Source organism: Rhynchophorus ferrugineus, unplaced genomic scaffold, assembly GCF_030347505.1.
Source record: "Rhynchophorus ferrugineus isolate W39M unplaced genomic scaffold, kcgeb_rfMv2 rfM4, whole genome shotgun sequence".
NCBI lineage: Eukaryota > Metazoa > Arthropoda > Insecta > Coleoptera > Curculionidae > Rhynchophorus > Rhynchophorus ferrugineus.
This window is the reverse complement of record NW_027472583.1, coordinates 58,886,451-58,905,646: the sequence shown is the minus strand read 5'-3', so window position 1 is coordinate 58,905,646 and position 19,196 is coordinate 58,886,451.

The following is a 19,196-nucleotide window of genomic DNA, read 5'->3' as shown; positions in this document are numbered from 1 at the left end:
AAGTGTAAAACAATAACAAATCTCGGGCATAACACATAAATGTTACTAAATGACCCATGATTTTTGGATAGTATTAATATTCCAATGACAACTGCAAATATATGTTATACATCTTCTTCTAGACATCCAGTTATTCAGTTGGAATAATATTAAATCAATAAATGAATTATTACAAAGATATGAGGCAAATGATAGATGATACAAAATATATAGAAGTTACAAAAAATGATAACCTTTAGGGGAATTTAATTTTTTAAATCAAATTATGCTGCGCAACAATTTTTTTATAACATGTACCTTTTTAAAGTTATGATAAAATAAAGTACTATAAATAAATTGACACTACAAAATAGTAATATATATTTACAAATAAATTAATCAAAATAGCTCAGGTCTTAGTGATGTATAGAACAAATGAACCATATATTCTGAAAGAAAATGATAAAATATTAACATTTCCTCTTGTGAACGATAGAATTATTACAAAACAGCAGTAATTTGCTACTTTTCTGGTATTCTCGCTTCCTTGATAACGCTCTTCTACCTGCTTTATATCCTGGTAGAAGCATTCACCTTGTGTTCACACTCACCATTCCAAGATTAGGGGGAAAAATCGGAATGCAAATGCACGTAATCTATTTTTTAGAGAAAACCAAGCTGCTAACTCTAATTTTCTTATTTGTGGGCCATCAAAAACAAGTTCTTTTGATTTAGCATCACCTAATTTAGAGAAAACAGTTTTAAAATAGGAAAATTTTTTACCCTTTTTATCCATGTCCTTGAAAATATTTTTCAATAAACCAAGTTTTATATGTAAGGGTGGAGGAATCACATTTTCTTGTGGAATAAGAGGTTCATATTTAACGTTAAATTTACCACAAACAGGCAGTTTTTTCTAGCTAATCTTTAAATTCGTAGTGGTTTCTGGTGTCTCTACTATAGCACAAACAAAGAGAACAACAGTATTTCGTAAAACCTCCCTGTGGTCCAAGCAATATAGTAACAATTTTTAAAACAGCACAAACTTTCCAGTGCCGGCTTCGTTAGCGCAGTGGTCAGGGCGACAGGACGGTCACAACAAGTCGCGGTCCTGCTGTGATACGAATGTGTTTTATATTTGTGATTGTAATGATAAATTCCTTTATAAGAAACAGTGTAAAATCCGACAAGGAATAACCATTTCAGTCACACCAGTAACCAGGCTGGGTAAGACCGGATGTCTTCTGGGATGGTCTCTCAGTTGCTCATAGATTTAATGCTGAGGACCATGGCTCGGACTCCACCTTAACTGCCGGTGTAGTGCAGATAAACCTTCATTGGTAAACAGGAGACTGACTGCCATTGTGGAGTTATACCAGTATTATTTCACATATTTTACACTATTACTAAGGAACGTGACGTGTTAGATAACGATATCAATAGACAATATTTTAATAATGGAATAAGCAATTCAAAACATATAATCTCATTTGCGTTACAAAAGTTGCGACACCCAGTACATTAAGGCGTTACTTTGGTACCATTTAAATGAATAGACACTGAATTCCCATACCACGAACTCTCTTATTATTCAGAATTTGATAAACTAAAGAAACATAGGCGAGGTTGTCGTATTCTCAATAATTACAATTGGAGTATCATAGACCATGTAGTTATGAATTAATTTGTTTTGTTTTTTCGAGCCTATTCTGCCACTGTACGTGTTACATTAACGGCCAGTGAACTTTAACTTCACGGTTAGTGAGAAAATTGACAAAAAGAGACAATTTTTAAAAATGCCTAATCTAATTATTTGCATATTAATTTTCTTAATCAAATTACTAAGACGATATTTGGGTATAATTGAAATCAGCAGACACTGTATTCTCATAGAATTAACTCAACTCTCTTACTGACCAAAGTTTAATAAACTAAAGAAACATGGGTTAGATTTTCGTATTCTCAATAAATACAATTGAATTGTGAATTAATTTTTTTTAATTTTTTGAGCATATTGTGCCAATGTACGATTTAGACTAAGGGCCAGAACTTCTATTTCACAACCAGCGAGAAAAATTGACAAAAAGAAATAATTTTAAAAAATCTAAACGATTTATTTGCAACATCTTTTTTCTGATAATCAAATTATTGAGATGATATTTTGGTATAATTGAAATGAATAGACACTGAATCCTCATAAACCTAACTCTCTTATACAATAGAGTTTGAAAAGCTAAAGAAGCATGGGCTAGGTTTTCGTATTCTCAATAAATATAACTGATCCATCATATATCACCGAATTGTGAATTTATTTTATTTTATTTTTGTACAATATTTTGCCAGTGTACGTGTTGCAGCAATAGCCAATGAATTTTAACTTATTAATTGCATTTTTTAATCAAATTATTCTGATTAAAATATTTTTATTAAAATATTATATATTTTGCTATAATTGAAATCAGTAGACATACTATTCTCATTGTCATTCCTCTCTTATTATCCAGATTTTAATAGACTAAAGAAACATAGGCCAGGTTTTCGTATTCTGAACAATTACAACTGGTGCATCATATATTATAGAATTGTGAATTATTTTTATTTTATTTTTGAATAGTATTAAACCAATGTGCGTGTTAGACTAATGGCCAATGAACTTTAACTTCACAGTTAGCAAACTGTACATAATTAAAATATCTTTCTTGATTCCTAACAGTTTTTATGATTTCCGACAGTGTCAGCTTTTTGCTGGTCCGCTTGCGATTCGCAAAGTGTCTTTTTTAATTAACAAAATCCTAAAATATTCCACCTGGCCACCTTTAATCATACCTTTTCCCATTTCTTCTTCTTCAGTTAATTAAAACGTCATTTATCCCGATGGAAATATTAAAATCTTTTCTGTTTCCTACACGAAAATCGTTATTAATTTCCTAATTATGAGATCAAGACGTACAGTCAGTCAAAGTAAACCGTTTTCGCTGTTGCTTAATTGTTTCGTTCTTTGTTGCTGTCTTTTTCTGCCCGTTCGAGATACAAATCAGTTCTGCAGTGATTTCGGTAGGAGGGTGGAGATGAGGACTCCCTTCCACTCGTGTATAAACGAGTGGTTTTTTGTACTCCAAAAGTTTTCGTTAATTATTCGACTTTATTCTTTTAATGAGATTTTCTGATTTTCAGTTCATTTACCACAACTATATGAAAAAATCATGATAGCAGAATAAAACCTTAGGCATTTGTTATTACATTGGCCAGGGAAGCAATAAGGAGAAGAAAATAATAGTGCTAAAAAATACTTATTTCTTATTTTATTTCCTTATGCATATTTTTGCAAGGGTGGTACTTTCTTTTCTCATGCTTCTAGAACTGAAACTTCATATATGTTGACAAGCCCCGAAATAGAAAACGCCCTTCATGGTTTGGGATAAATCCTACTCACTCTTCCCTGTATTTTTTACCAATATTGCTTTGGCTTTACACCTTATAAAGAAGAAAAGGTAGTATTTGTTTCAGAATCAATGTTTCTGAACCCCTCGCCAACTATACTGATACTGATAAATAATGTTGCAAAGAATATTAACGATTAAATGAGAATTTTATAGCGCTTTATTTTCCTTTTTGTAGGTGAGTTTGTCCGCATGTAGTACACAAACACAAATGCTAAGACTTGGCATGCAAACTGAGCAACACATATAGTTCGAATTAGTTGCACGGAAGCAGTGTAGCCAATATGCAACAAGATGTACTAGATTGCATGGTGTTCATATTATTTTGTACAAGCCCTTTACAAATATACCAATCAGTAACGTTGAAATGATATTAGTTACACTTATATAAACGTTATAAACAAATAATTATTCTTCCATCTCCAATAATAAAAATCGCAGCAAATTAATATTCAGCAGTAAAAATGCTTAATATTTTACGCTACGAATTTTACTTGCAAGACGGAACTTCTATTATCTCGTTCCTGTTCAAAATAACTGATTAGAGACACAATCTGTGCTATATGGTTTCGGAATTTTCAATCAAAGTAATAATAGACAGCGATTTGAAATTTATTAAAACAAGCAAAGCATTAAAATAACGTTTGGCGGTCACTATTGTTTTGAAGAATTTTGAATAAGTTTGACAACTGGGAGACTTTGGCAGGCTATTTGTTTTACACATTAGAACTTCTCAGACAGCATTGGGTCTCTTTTAAACTAGAATAAAACCGGACCGAAAATATTGTCTGATTCTAAAACGAATTTACAAATTATGACAGGAAATACATTAAATATATTAATGATGTGTGTACAAAACTTCTTTGTCTATCCAAAGATCTATATTTGTTACATAACCTAAGATTAATTAATCTATATATCATATATAAAAATATGCATTTATCTGACTATCTATTTACATATTATTAAACTATAGTTAAAATAATTACTGCAATGGCGTATCTATTTTTCTCGGTGAAATAATCAAGATAAAATTCAGCAGTCTTGTTAAATATTCCGCCACCAAATATTCCTAACTTCACCCATATAACGGCACTAAACTACGCTATATAGTTTTTGAAACAACGTTCAGTTAGACGTAAACATTATTAAAACTTTCGGTAGTAAATACGTACAATTAAATTATACACATTACGAGATGAAATGTGGATATTTCGGTGCATTCGTTGGAATTAGACCAAATTAAAAATGCTAATAATAACTACTCTTATATGACGAAAATGTTAAAGACATATTATAATTTTTATTTGGACATATGGTTTCTAAAAATTATTTGATTTATATTTTTTGTTTAGAATGTATATCCCTTGTTATATTTAGGAAAGAAGATGTATATTTTTTTATGTATGTTCGCCGATTTTCCCGTCAATTGTGGACCAATTTTCAAAATTCTTTTGTTATTCGAAAGAGTGCACTTCCGAAGTGATCCCATTGAACCCAAATCAAGATTTGACGATGGAATCCGGGGAAATCGAGGGAAACCCTCAAATTTCAGAGTTACGCATAATGTTTTCACATATTTTTATCCAAAATAATCAGATATTTGTGTATAATATTATTGCTGACTTGATGTAATGGATGACGCAACTCCTCAACAGTTAGAGCTAGAGGATGTTTCCTTAAATATTATGGGGACGTACAAACAATCAATTGTATTCTATGAAGTAATTTAGATAAGCTGATGATGAAGGCAGTGACCGGACCTCTATAGTCTTCAGGGGTTTTAAAGGAGTTTTTAGTAAGGATTTGCTTATCAAAATTGTTCAGTGCAGAAGCCGTCCTGTTTTTTAAGTTTGCCGAGTCCAAATAATACAAAAATAATAATATAATGTTTATTCAAAATAGTAGTTAAAATAATATTGTAAATAGAGTAGACTATAAAATACGTGTAGTAGATAGGTTAATTTACGTTCTTGTTTCGTTTTCTTTAGTTATTAGGAAGATTATTAGGTACATATTTTATTTTAGCACTGAGAGAATATTTTTCTGTGTGTTAAAAATGTAAGTTTGATTATTTTTTTTTCTTTTTAATGAGTTATTTATTTATTTTTTGAAGTCGACTCAACTTTTATTGTTAAATATATTTTATTTTTCTCATTTACAACGTTGTGTTCTCTCATTAACACATCAAAATCCATTACAATTAATTTATAGGCCTATTTACCATGTACACAGTGGAATACGAAGGGCTTGATGGCAAAAGGTGGCACACATGTCCAACCGCTCCATGACAGCGTTTGACTACACATTAGTCATGTGACGTAGAAGGTCTGGGATGAGAAATTCGTCCACTTACGATAAACTCCTCAAGCTTAGCCTCGTTGGACTACCATTTATACCAATTAATGCTGCACATTTTAATAAATTAATAGATCTATACGCTAGACCTAATTAATAAATTCGTCTATGATTTTGTCGCCTGATATTCTGCAGATATTTATTGTCGTATATTCCGTATGAGGTAAATATGTTTAATGCCATACACTTAATATATATTTACGCATTCCATTTTATATTTAAATTTAATAAAGAGGGGGTAAATTAAAGACGCAAAGCGAGTCTCTTTCAATTTTAGATTATCCGCCTCTAGATGGCGTCAATTGGCCTATCACGTCATTTAATGCATTTATATCACGTTATTTTCGACCTATTGCCGCGGAGTGCCATCGAGTCGGGTCCGAGCATCGCAATTTACCACATTACACGAGCCGTAGTAATTGTGGATTATGCCTTTAAAAGGCGAAGAAAATCCAGTTATAGTTGATAACACAACTCGGAGGTTTATCGCGTTTTTTTCGTGGGTTGCGTTCGGCTTTTATACAGCTGATTCATTCGTTCGCATTCTATTTAGTAACGCATGCCTTTTAGTAGCAACAATAACCCTAAATATCAAAATTTTTAATAAGTTATTAATTTTGAATTATAAATTGTCTCAAAAATCCTTAACAAATAATCAACGGCGCTCAATATAGTGTATATACAGCCTATTCACTATTATGCACTGAAACAATTCATATATTCTGTCATCTGGATACTTATAACAGAATTTTACGATAAGAAAAACACGTATTCATAACCAAAGGTCTAGCAGTAGCTTCTTGTTTTAACTCAGTGTCATTGCAGTACCAGTTGTAAAATCAGGAAAAAAGCCACTTTTTGTCAAGAAAATGGAAAAATCTTACCTCTTCAAGCAAGCAAGTACCACGATGTACCAAGTACCATTACACAGTCGGAGAGAGCAAGATCTCGGGAGTACGAAGGTTGCGATAATATATCTCATCCAAGTGCTTTAAATGGTTTCTTGACCGGTAAAATCACTTTACAATATCTTCGAAGCTATTCTGGAAGTTTTTCGGCTAATGGTTCAAATTTAAAATGTGTTGTCGAAAGCCATCAATATTAACTATTTCGCCGGGTTTCAGTAGTTCGTAATACACCACGTCACTTTGGTCCCAACAAACACAGAGCAGTGTCTTGCGACCATAACGATTTATGTTTGGAGTCGATTGACCGGCTTCGCCAGGTAATAACCATGCTATTTTGCGCTAAAGGTTTTGTTACATACATTGTACAATATATTCACTAATCAGCTAAATATGCGAAGTGACAGTGATGTGAAGCGTAGACTACAACATCTAGCACAATCCGATCTGATTCTAGTACATATATAGACTTTAGAATAAGTTTGAAAATAAGACTAACTAATTAAAATAATAAATTGTACAGGAGATCACCTTATAAAGTGATTTTCTACATGCCATGTATATATAATATATCCATAACAAATACTTATTGCCCTCTGAGCAGATTGTGGAACTACTAAGAGTAAAAAAAATATTTCTCTTACACACTATCTGTAGAACCTTAAAACAATATATGTTAAAATTGTATACACTATTAATTTAAACTATAAATACACTATAAATTTAATTAACAATTAATTTAAAAATTATAATTGTTTTAGTGTTTTAATTAAATACTGTTTTTTTGATGAAAAACTATAATACTGTGTCCACGTAGTAGGCTTGGAATGAGTAGAACTTCCAACAAAAAAAACAAAATGGATCTGAAATACAAAAAAATCTAGAACCTATTTTTAGGAAACTCGTCGATAATTTTGATTACTCTATGGTGTTGTTCAAACAACATAAAAATGATTTATTGCTTTCGTATGTAACAATGAATTAACAATGAATCCATTAATACATCTGAATCAACAAAATTGTAAATAAAAAAAACTCATAATCTTTGAAACCCTTTATTGCGCGACTAAGGAAAAGATTCCTGAAAAGACGAGTTTATTTATGAGATAGGATATAACAATACAACCAAGAAGGATGCAACAAGGAATGCGTATATATAATAATTTAAATGAGTACAAGAAAAGCTGGGAGATATATATATATATATATATATATATATATATATATATATATATATATATATATATATATATATATATATATATATAAATTAGTGTGTATAACTAAATGGTTCAAATTTACAATTAAATTTCAAATATTGACACAAATTATGAAATTTTAATTAATTATTTTTATTTTTTTTATTAATATTACTGCTTACTTGTTTTTATTCTATTAAGTTTCCTGTATAATTTTTGTCTCGACCGATGTAGAAACACTACAGGATCAAACAACTCAACAACTTATAATTGAAATTACACAAATTTTACTTCCTGAAGACGAGCCAATATTGGTGTGGTAAAAGCCTTGGAGTTGATCAAATTCTGACAGAAATAATCAAGGCTTATGGCTTATTATCAAAGCTTATATTACGTTATATCAGCATCATCATCGCACACTCGCGTAACTGTAGCACAAATTTGACAATAGACAGTTTCAGAACCATCGAGGAATAAGTCTGTTATCAACGTCAGGAAGATATCTAAGACGGTCAAACAAATGATACTTCCAAGAACTTAGCAGGAGACAAGCCGAGAAGAGGAGGGTAAATCCAATCGGGGTTATGTAGATGAGATTTACACCAGCTATGGAGGTACTAGACGTGGAAACAGGGCAATTTTCGTTTCTTTTAATTTTCTTTCTGCTCTCAATTACTGTATATACTGTCCCTTACTTTTTACAACTTTGGAAGATTTATACAAATGTTCCTTTTAAAGTTATTAGACTTCTTTAGTCTTTTTTGTTGACTCCATCATGTGTATGCGGATGAAAAATTATTTGTCAAATACTTTGGCAGTCTGAGCCACTGTGGAATAAGAATATATCGTCTCTGTACTGCTTTTGAACATCGTAGTGGATGCAAATTTGCGAAATTATTCTAAAAATAAACATGGTTTTCAATATGATGTTACGAACTCCCTGAACCATCTGATATTCTGAACGTTGATAATAGTGCTATATTCACTGATAAAGAATTTGAAGCTTCTATCAATCTTCATAATTAATGGCATCAGAGTCAGTGAAGAAAAGACCTAATATTAACAATTGACGGCTCACTTGCTATTTTAGATATCAAAGAGATCCAGTCAGAGCTGCAGGTCCAATATTTGACATCAGTAATATATCAGAAAAAAGTAACAAATTGAATTGGCCAAGCTATAGGAGCTCTTGCTTCTTTAATATGATGCATGTTGAACAGATGATATATTACAACTAAGATTAAAATCTGCCTTTTCAGTCAGTTTTGTCAGTTATTATTTCTCAAACTATATGACTGCAATCCAAACTGTATTACGAAGAATGCTAGAAGCCTCAATATTTATATCAGAGATTATATATTACCAGCAAACTTCAGATCGGTCATGAAGTTTGCAGCATTTGAGCATCATCTGTATATTTGAGTACTTTTGGCATAATTATGTACCGTGTACCACTGAATCGCTATAGTTTATAGGCTATTCAAAACAGCAGTGAACTAACTTCAAGACGTCGCAATGTTGTTGCATCAGCTCTAAGTTTTAGTTCATTTTGGCTTTGGCATACAACAAAATTCTAATATAAATAATATGTTTAAACTGATAAAAATACAAAATTATAATATTAAATTAAACAATTATGTTATAAAATATAATTTATTTTAACATTACAGTACTTCTAATGCATATATTATTAAATGACTTAAAATTATAATTAATTATACAGTTATAACAGTTTGTAGGTTAGGGTTGTGTTGTACTAAATTTACTTTTTTTCCATGCGATCTACGAGCTAGAGTTCCAGGCACGATTTTTTTTTGTAGTGGTACCCTCTGGAGGCCTAATCCACCTAACTATCAATTATATATCCAAGTAATATGATTTACTTTCATTAGAGAGCATATATCCTTTTTTTGCTTAGTCCTTATTTCCTTCGGTATAGTGTTTCATTTTAAAATTAAACTGTTAATTTCCAATCTATCTAACATTTGTTCACAATTCCAACATTTGTTAATATCTTCTTCAATATGTCTGATCGAGTTCATCCAAACCGAAAGTGTTTCCTATTTGCAGCATGAAAAACAATATATCTACAATGAATTATTAATAAATATTATGAATAATGAGGCCTAATCAATTTTTATTTGAACGTTTAATTTTTTCCATCAACTTTTAATTTCTCTTGACATTATTTTTATTATCATCTTGCCATGAGTATATTGGGTATATCGGTCCTCCGAAACATCCATGTCTCATCCAAATACACATTGAAATAATAAGTCTTCCTTGATATTATTATACGTTTTAAAAACATGTATTCTTTTAAAAGCAATGTCTGGAAATTCAATTCAACTTCTTCGTAGGTTATCTTTACACCATTTAAATTCTATATTACCTAAGAGTTTATGAAAGGATGCTCTACATCCCTCAAAGAGCTGAATATCTGTAAGCTTTCTATGGATACTTTTCAGATTAACAATTTCTACTTAACAAATTGTATTAAATTAAGTTTATGTTCAAAAGCTTTTATACATGTCATATATTTGATATTTGATAGAGCTAACATCAGGCTGATCTTGATTCGTCACCCCCTTAGTATAAGGACGGTCTCTTTTCGGTGAATCCAAAATTACATTTTTCATTTTTTGAGATATTTCAGTGACTCTGTCCATACTAATATTCAGTGCAGCTGCAGCACACTAAAATATTTTCAATAAAAAACACAGCAACATAATAATTAACAGTAAAAATTACTACCCCTTTAAATAATTTTCGAAATTTTTTACTCCATTATCTCATTCTTGTTCGAAGTAACTGATTAGAAAGGCAATCTGTTATATCTGGCTTAAGCATTTTTGAATCAGAATAATAATAAGCAGATATTTAAGATTTATCAAAACAAGCAAAGCATTCAAATAACGTTTGCCGGTTTATAATCACAAAATAACTAGTGATTATTATAATTAATATTATGAAGAACTTTGCAGACGTTTGACAACCGGATTTCTTTGGCAGGTTCATTTGGTTAGATGTTCGAGCTTCTCAAACGGCACTCTATCTCTTTTTAAAGGGAATAAAATGAGAAAGAATAAATAGACTGACTGTAAAACGAATTTACAACTTTTGATAGGCACATATTTATGACTTGGGTTCATTGCTGTTCACCACATGAATTTTTTGTTTGTTAGACTGTGATTTTATAAACAAATAGATCTGTGCCAGATATAATCTGAAAGTTTTTAGGCCTCCAACCACTTAGAAACCGGATCAATAATCGAATAACATAAAATAAATATGAACCCAAAACTCGTCATATTCCCGCGGATTCGAAGGGAGTTTTTATTTTCATTTCCCCACGAAATAAACGACACACCAACCCAAGTTTTAGTAGCTAAGGAAAAAGAAGACAATCCCAACCCAACTAACCACAAACCGTGAAAGAAAACGCCGGGGATTTTTTTCAGTTTTTCCGAAAAAAAAAGTTCGTTAGTTCGTCGTCGTTCCGCGCAGGACCTTTCGGCGCTGGAAGCGAGGCTGGGCCTTTCCAGTATCTCGCGAGCCGACACGACGCCCGTGTCGCCCCGCGTCCCGACGCCACCGACGACGACGATCTTTCGACGCGAAGAGCCGGCAAAGAATTCCGAAAGTTCCGCCAGTACCTGACACGGAATCGCTGTCGCCGATTTAATGTGTCGTTCGGATATGATTCTAAAACATGTGGATGATTTGGTGGTTTGGTGACATAGTTAAAGTGTCTCGTTGAATTTTGGCAATAGGATTTGGATTTTGTTTTAATTTATTGCGTTGACATTGGGGAGACAATAAATATTCGGAATTCTTTACGCTATGATGTAAGTACATTATTTACTCATCATACATGTTTCATTGGCAATATACAAATGACAATATTGCTTAATTGGGCTCACTCTTTATTTTTCTCTACGAAGAAATATACTACTTATAATTGATCAGCTTCATACGACCAACTTAATGACAATAGTATATAGAACAATGTATAGAGAATATACGTACTTTTGTATATTATATTATCCATGGATGTACCAGTTAGTGTTCATTATAAACACTAAGTATTAATACCTTTTCATAATTAAACTACATAACTATACGAAAATATTTATATATTTGATCATAAAATCAAAAAGTTATGATATATAAAAAAAATGTTATTATTTCCATTATTGTATCAAAAAGGACGCACTGTAAAATGTTTCGTAAAAAAGTATTCAAAACATTTATACTATAATTTTACTTTTATATTAAATCTTGCTCCCTTAATATATTTTCATGGTCGTATGAAAACTTAATAAGTTAATAATCTAGAGAGAAAGATGTACAAAATATCTGGAATATTATATACAAGTTAATTTAAGTAGTTCAATTATTTGCTTAATTATGTCATTATTAAGGATTTTTCATGGTTATATGAAACTATTTGTTTGTTTGATAATAAATCCAACAAACTATAATATGAATAGTCAATTTTTAAATGTTACGTTAGTAATAAACATATAATATAAAGCGTTGAGAATAAATATTACATGATTAAGTTCACTATAGTTGTTATTTCTGAAAAAGTGTGCTGCTATATACTTATATAAGTTGGTTGGTTTTTATGTTGAATTATTTATTATGTCTATTTAAATATTATATTCGTTTAAGAAATGATAAAATATAAAAAAAATAATATAGTAAGACTAAAAAAATCTGTACTTACATAGATAAAGATACAGAGCATATTTGCACATTTATACTACTTATTCTTTATTATCCTTTCTGAAAATTGTGCTAAATATATAATGTTATGTAATACTGCTGATTTGGTTTCAAATAGGTTAATTAATTCTGACAACATTTAGAATGTATTTACAAATTTTGAGACAATCTGACCAAATTTAAGATGTTATACTATAGAAGGATAGTAAAATTAATAGTGTTAAAAATTAAATATTACAGGTATTTACTTCTCATTTTTAACAGTACTATCTTAAAAAATAGTACATAGTAATTAAAACGTAGTAAAGTTCATTATAATCAATAGACAGTACATTTTCATAATTATACGAAAACATGTATATATTTGATCATAATACCAAAAAATTACGATACATTTTTTTAAAATTATTTGCATTTCACACACTTCAGTGTTTCATGAGAAAGTGTTCAAAAAATATGCTTTATGATTTTGACTATAATTTATACTTTATTATGCCCTTTTAATATGTTTTCATGGTCATATGAAAATGTTAATGATCTAGGAAGAACGGTGTACAGAATTTCTCGAATATTATAAAAAATAAAGAGCGACTGTACAAAGTTCCACCAGTACTTAATAGGGAATCACTATCGTTGATTTGATAGTTTGGTGACATGGTTAAAGTGTTTCACTGAATTTTGCCAATAGAATTTGATTTTCTTTGTATTTGGTTTGTTGACATTTGAGATACAATAAATATTTCGAATTTTCTTACGCAATGATGTAAGTACGTAAACTTATCAGTTAAAAATGGAAAAGTGGCATATATATATATATATATATATATATATATATATATATATATATATATATATAGTGTTGTTTAATGTTATTGGTGCTTGTACGGTCTGTTTATAGGTGAACTGCACATGTACAAATTTACTTTCATTAATTCTTATTTTCCAAGCTTGTGTCCAATTATTTATATTGTCACTTGCCTGTTGTAATTTTCGTGGGGCTTCTTCACTATTGTCAAATATAGCCATCGTGATATTTTGCATTTGTGGTATATCACAAATGTAAAGTAGATAAAGCATTGGTCCCAGTACACTTCCTTGTGGTACACCTGCTTTAGCTTCTTTTATTGTAGAGTAAGCTTCTTCTTCCTTGACTCTAAACATTCTGGTTGTAAGGTATGATTTTAATAGTTCGGTGTGTTGTTTTGGTAGCATTTTCTTTAGTTTATGAAAAAGGCCTTCATGCTAAACCTTATAGAAGGCTTGTGCTACATCTAAGAATATAGCTGAGGATACTTTTTGACTGTCGTAGGCGTTTTCAATAACATCTGTTATTCTGTGGACCTGGTCAATTGTTGAGTGTTTGTTAATAAACCCAAACTGATGTGTTGGTATTAGGATTTTTCTCTCTATGATCGGTTTTATTCTTTTCAACAGAAGTTTTTCAAAAACCTTAGATATTACTAGCAGCAGTGATATAGATTTATAGGATTTTATTTCGCTTGGTAACTTCCTAGGTTTTGGGATCATTATAATTTCCACCATCTTCTAAAGGTCTGGGACATGTTTTAATCTAAATGCTGTAACTTAATAATAACAATTTCATATAATAACTTAATTAGGAATAAAAATGAGAATTTGAAAAAACCTTTGGAGAAATGACCTCCTCTTAGAGTATCGGAATATATCGGCCCGTTAAGGTATTATAGAACTGGAGAAATGAGAATAAAAATATATTGAGTGCTCAGCAAACTCTTCGTTTGGGTAGTGTTGTGACAATTTGCACTGGAAAATCATCAGATTTTGTCACATACAAATATATTGAATATATGCCGAACACTATACGTCATATGATATTCAATTCAGGTTAAGCATCAATCATGATCAGTAAAGTAATTGGTAGCATTTACCAATTCGTACTAATACCAATTACCAATTAGCACCAATGAGTAAATCCCTTAAATTAATATTTTTGATGATTTTCTGTTAATAAACTGTTAACATACTACTATATCGCAGGCACAACTAAAATTAAGTGAAACTGAACTTCGGGCAAATAAAAATACACTTTATTTAATAAGAAAAAAATCTTCTTGTATTCAATTAAAATTTGAATTGTTATATCAATTTTATTCACTGGATATCATTCATGGCGACTTTTTGTTATTTAAAAAATACGTTAGCAAGCAAAGGTTCATAAAGAACGAATCAGCTTTTTGGAAGACTTAAATGAATGGAGGCTTCAGAATCAGCTAAAATAATTTGATTTTCTGTTATTTTATTAAATTTATTCGATACTTGTTATCCAAAAGCTAAACTACTTCAATAAATGACTATAGACCAACAATATAGGTAATTCATTATGTATAACGAAAAATATTTCAAGAGCATAATATCACAAAATATAACTCAAGGTCTATATGATATAATGTTATGTAATATTATAATGTATGGAATAAAATAAGTTATTTATAATTTTATAAATTTATGGAATGAATATATATCAAGTAACTAATGTTACAAAGGGAAATAGTGTTATTATCGTTTACTATATGGACCTTAATATATGTTTGGCTTGATTTTATACAGTTTAGATGATTCTAAACTATTCTAGCATAAAACAATATTATAATGAATGACTTAATATTATTTGGAATTTACGTTAGATGATGTTTCTCCTTATGCTACCTACATTTTCGTAATATATTATTTATGAAAATATTATCTCAAAGTTAGCAAATTACTCTTCTGTAAAATTGCATTTGTTGATTTTATTTCCCTTGAAAACTAACTCGTGATACAAATATATTCGGAGATTAATTAATCGATTATAACTACGATTAGAAACTAGTTGTTACATTCCATTCATACAAATATGTTTGCGTAACTATTTTGTATAGTTGATTAAGTTATTTCTGACTTAATTGTTTTTACCTGAACATCACGTGTAAGATTGCAATCATTTTTGATCATTTTGGTTTAATATTAAATTATTTTTAATCGTGATAAAATATTAATTACTAACAGAGAACTATATATATATTGAATTGTTTAGTATATTTCTTATACGTAGAAGTTCAAAAACGGTTCTACTGAATACGAATTTTGAACGATCTCCATCTTCCTCCACATATTTTCGACCTTCTTATACATAGTTTACACAAATCAAAAGAACATCAGAAGAAATTGTTTTTTATAATTTAGAATGTCACTAGAATCCCAATGAACATCTTTAAAGAAACAAACTAAACAAAGTATTATATTAAACATTTCTACAGACAATGGTATAATTTCTTCCAATCTGACGATAAACATTATTGTCATTCATTAAATTGTTAAATATAAAATACCAATTCGCGAATTCATTCATTTGATGCCATAATATAAGATTCTTGTATTTCACAATGGCTTTAATGTCTTAAAATAATAAAATACATAATAATGAATAAAAATAGCCTTAAAAAAATCCAAATAAAGGTAATATTTTTTTAGCGTTCATTAAAAACGACCCAAAGGAAAATTAGAATTCAAATTAAATTTTATACCACGAGATATTTTTTTGTAATTTTTTTATAACTCTCCATTACACCGGCCTTTTAAAGGTTTTAAATGTCGTAAAGTCGAAGGGAGTGCAAAGTTTTTTTATTTATAAATCGCTCAAATTATCTATCAAAAGAAAAAGGATGTTTTGTATATATATATATATATATGTATATATATATATATTATATATATATATATATATATATATATATAATAAATACATGGGCAAACAAAATTATATAATTATATATATGATTTATAAACAAAATTATAGTTGTTTATATGTTTTGATCAGTTAACTATTTTCTAAAAATATCTCAAATCCATATAATTTACGAATGTTTGAAAACATATAAATAATTTTATGATTTTATGATTTGAGGACTTATATTATGTACTGATAATAAAATGGAATTGTTGTAAAACTTTATAGGATACGTATACACGTGTTATATTATGGGAAAACCAGTTTATTATAGAAAATGACGTATTAAATTTATTAATACAGAAAATATATTTCAAATTAAATTGTACAATAAACTATATAATAGTTTTTTTTCGATTAAATTTTTTTTATGAATCATTTTGATATATATTTATTTTCTTTGCTTTTTATGATTTTATATACAATAAATATACCGCCGGCTTCGTTGGCGCAGTGGCCAGGGCGACAGGATGGTCCTCCTACTGTTGCGATAGTCGCGGGTTCGAATCATGCTGGGGCATGGATGTACTTTATGTTTGTGATTGTAATTGTAAATTTCTTTATGGGCAATAGTGGAAAGTCCGACAAAGAATTACCATCCCAGTCACACCGGTAACAAGGCTGGGTATGACCGCATGTCTTCCGGGATGGTCTCTAAGTTGGTCACTGGCCAGTCGGTAAACTTAATGTCGAGAACCGTGGTTCGGAGCCCACGTTAAACTGTTCCTGTCCAGATAAACCCTCGTTGGTAAAAAAGAGACTAAAAATAGATACACCATTTATATAATTTGACGCACATAAAGACTATAAAACGGTTTTAAATCATCTACATAATAATGGATGCCAAAGGATGCTTGAAATTTGGTTTTATCCTGAACTAGCATTAAAAAATTATATAGACTATTTTATCTTTTATTATTTAGTCAGAAAACTGAAACTCTAAACTCTGGTCTAACAGATAAGACGGATTCTTAAATTTGTTGTGGTACTATTCAAAAACAACCAGTAAGTAATCATAATTTTTTTTGAGGAACAAATATAATTTTTAATTGGACGTTAGTTGACGTAATATCAATAGTTGCAACCCCAAAAGATTGTTTCTTCTTTAATTGCAGGCCTCATCAATCAAACAAAATAAAAATGTGATTGAAATGGTACATATTTACAAAATTCATTTGGTGACGACTACAAAATTATGCTATTGTAATTAAACATTCAGTTTTTTATTTGGAATAACGAAAGAGATATTTTTGTTATACCACCACAGTTTAGCAACTGTGCCTTAAGCTTCAATAAAATACAAATGGTTTGAATATTTATTTATGTTTCAATGTAATTTAGCATTAGAATAGTAATAATAATAAATTATATATTGTTATAATTTGCAAATTATGCCTGGAAGTTTTATTAGCTACAAAAAATTATGAATGTATAAAATAATCGGTTCTAAAATTAATTGTTAACAAATTGATTTTAATTTTAGGTAATTAAAGTAGGTAGCGATAATGGTACTACACTATGGCCAGGAAAAAACATTATTTTTCTATATTGTGAAAAAGGCCATTTGATTTTGATTTATTTTTGAAGTACCTCTTGTTTCTCAATATTCCCGTTACTGACATTAATGTATATGCTGATATCAACAATTTCGTTGGTAAAAGCAATTATTTTACGTTATTTGTTCTCCAAATATTATTTTCCAAGTACTTTTGGCCATAAAAAAAACTGTGCATGTATATAAAATGCCATTTGGGCCCACTTTAGAATATGATGTCATCAGACAAATTAATATGTTAAGTGCGTCTCTTAATCAGCTATATACTCAGTATATTGCCGAAATGCAAAGTAGAAACATAAAGGGTTCTTAAACAACCTAACCTAACTGATAAATTCTCTAATCCTAACTTTATATTTCTCTACATAAAATAATAGTTCTCCATTTAGTATTATTGAGCGATTCTGAAGGGCTCAAAATGACATTGTAGCTTGATTTTAAACTATAAAACAAGACTTATTGGATGAAAACCCTGTTCAAACAGTTTGAGAATTTTCAGACCGTATACAACTAAAAATATTTGAAAAAAAATTGAACCGACTCTAAAAGGTAAGCAAGGAACTCACTAAAAATTAAAAAATAATCATACTTAGATTTTAGCACAAAAAAAACATGTTAATATAAAATATGTACATAATAATCGTTGTAATAACTAAATAAAAATAAAAAAAAACTTATTTAACCAATCTTCTAAGCGTATTTTATATTCTACTATATACTCACAATTTTGCTTAACACGTACCTAAACCTATTTATATTTATTAATTATTTATTTCGTATTGTGTTATAATAAATGCTTTTTTAAAATAACATCATGTTAGACAAAAAGCACATCACCTTAGAACCAAAATAAAACAACTTTACTGGTTAGTCGGAAAATACTCTCAACTTGATCTAAAATCAAAGAGGTTGATTTTTGGGACAATTAAAAGCCAATTTGGACCTATGGGATACAAATATGGGGTTGTACAAAAAATTCAAATCAACTAGCCATCCAACGCTGTCAAAACAAGGTTCTTCGATTGATTAGAAATGCCTATCGCTACGAAGCCAACGAGGAACTGCACGATGACCTGGAAATTAAATGGATTTGCGAAGTTATCCAAGATTTCGCCTTGAAACACGAAAGAAGATTACTAAATCATACTAACGTGGAAGCAATACAACTGCTGGACAGCGCGTAGGATATCAAGAGATTGAAGCGAACCAAACCATACGAACTTATATAAAGTGTATACGTTTAGTGTAAACTATAGCTATAAGTTATTATAATTTAATAATTTA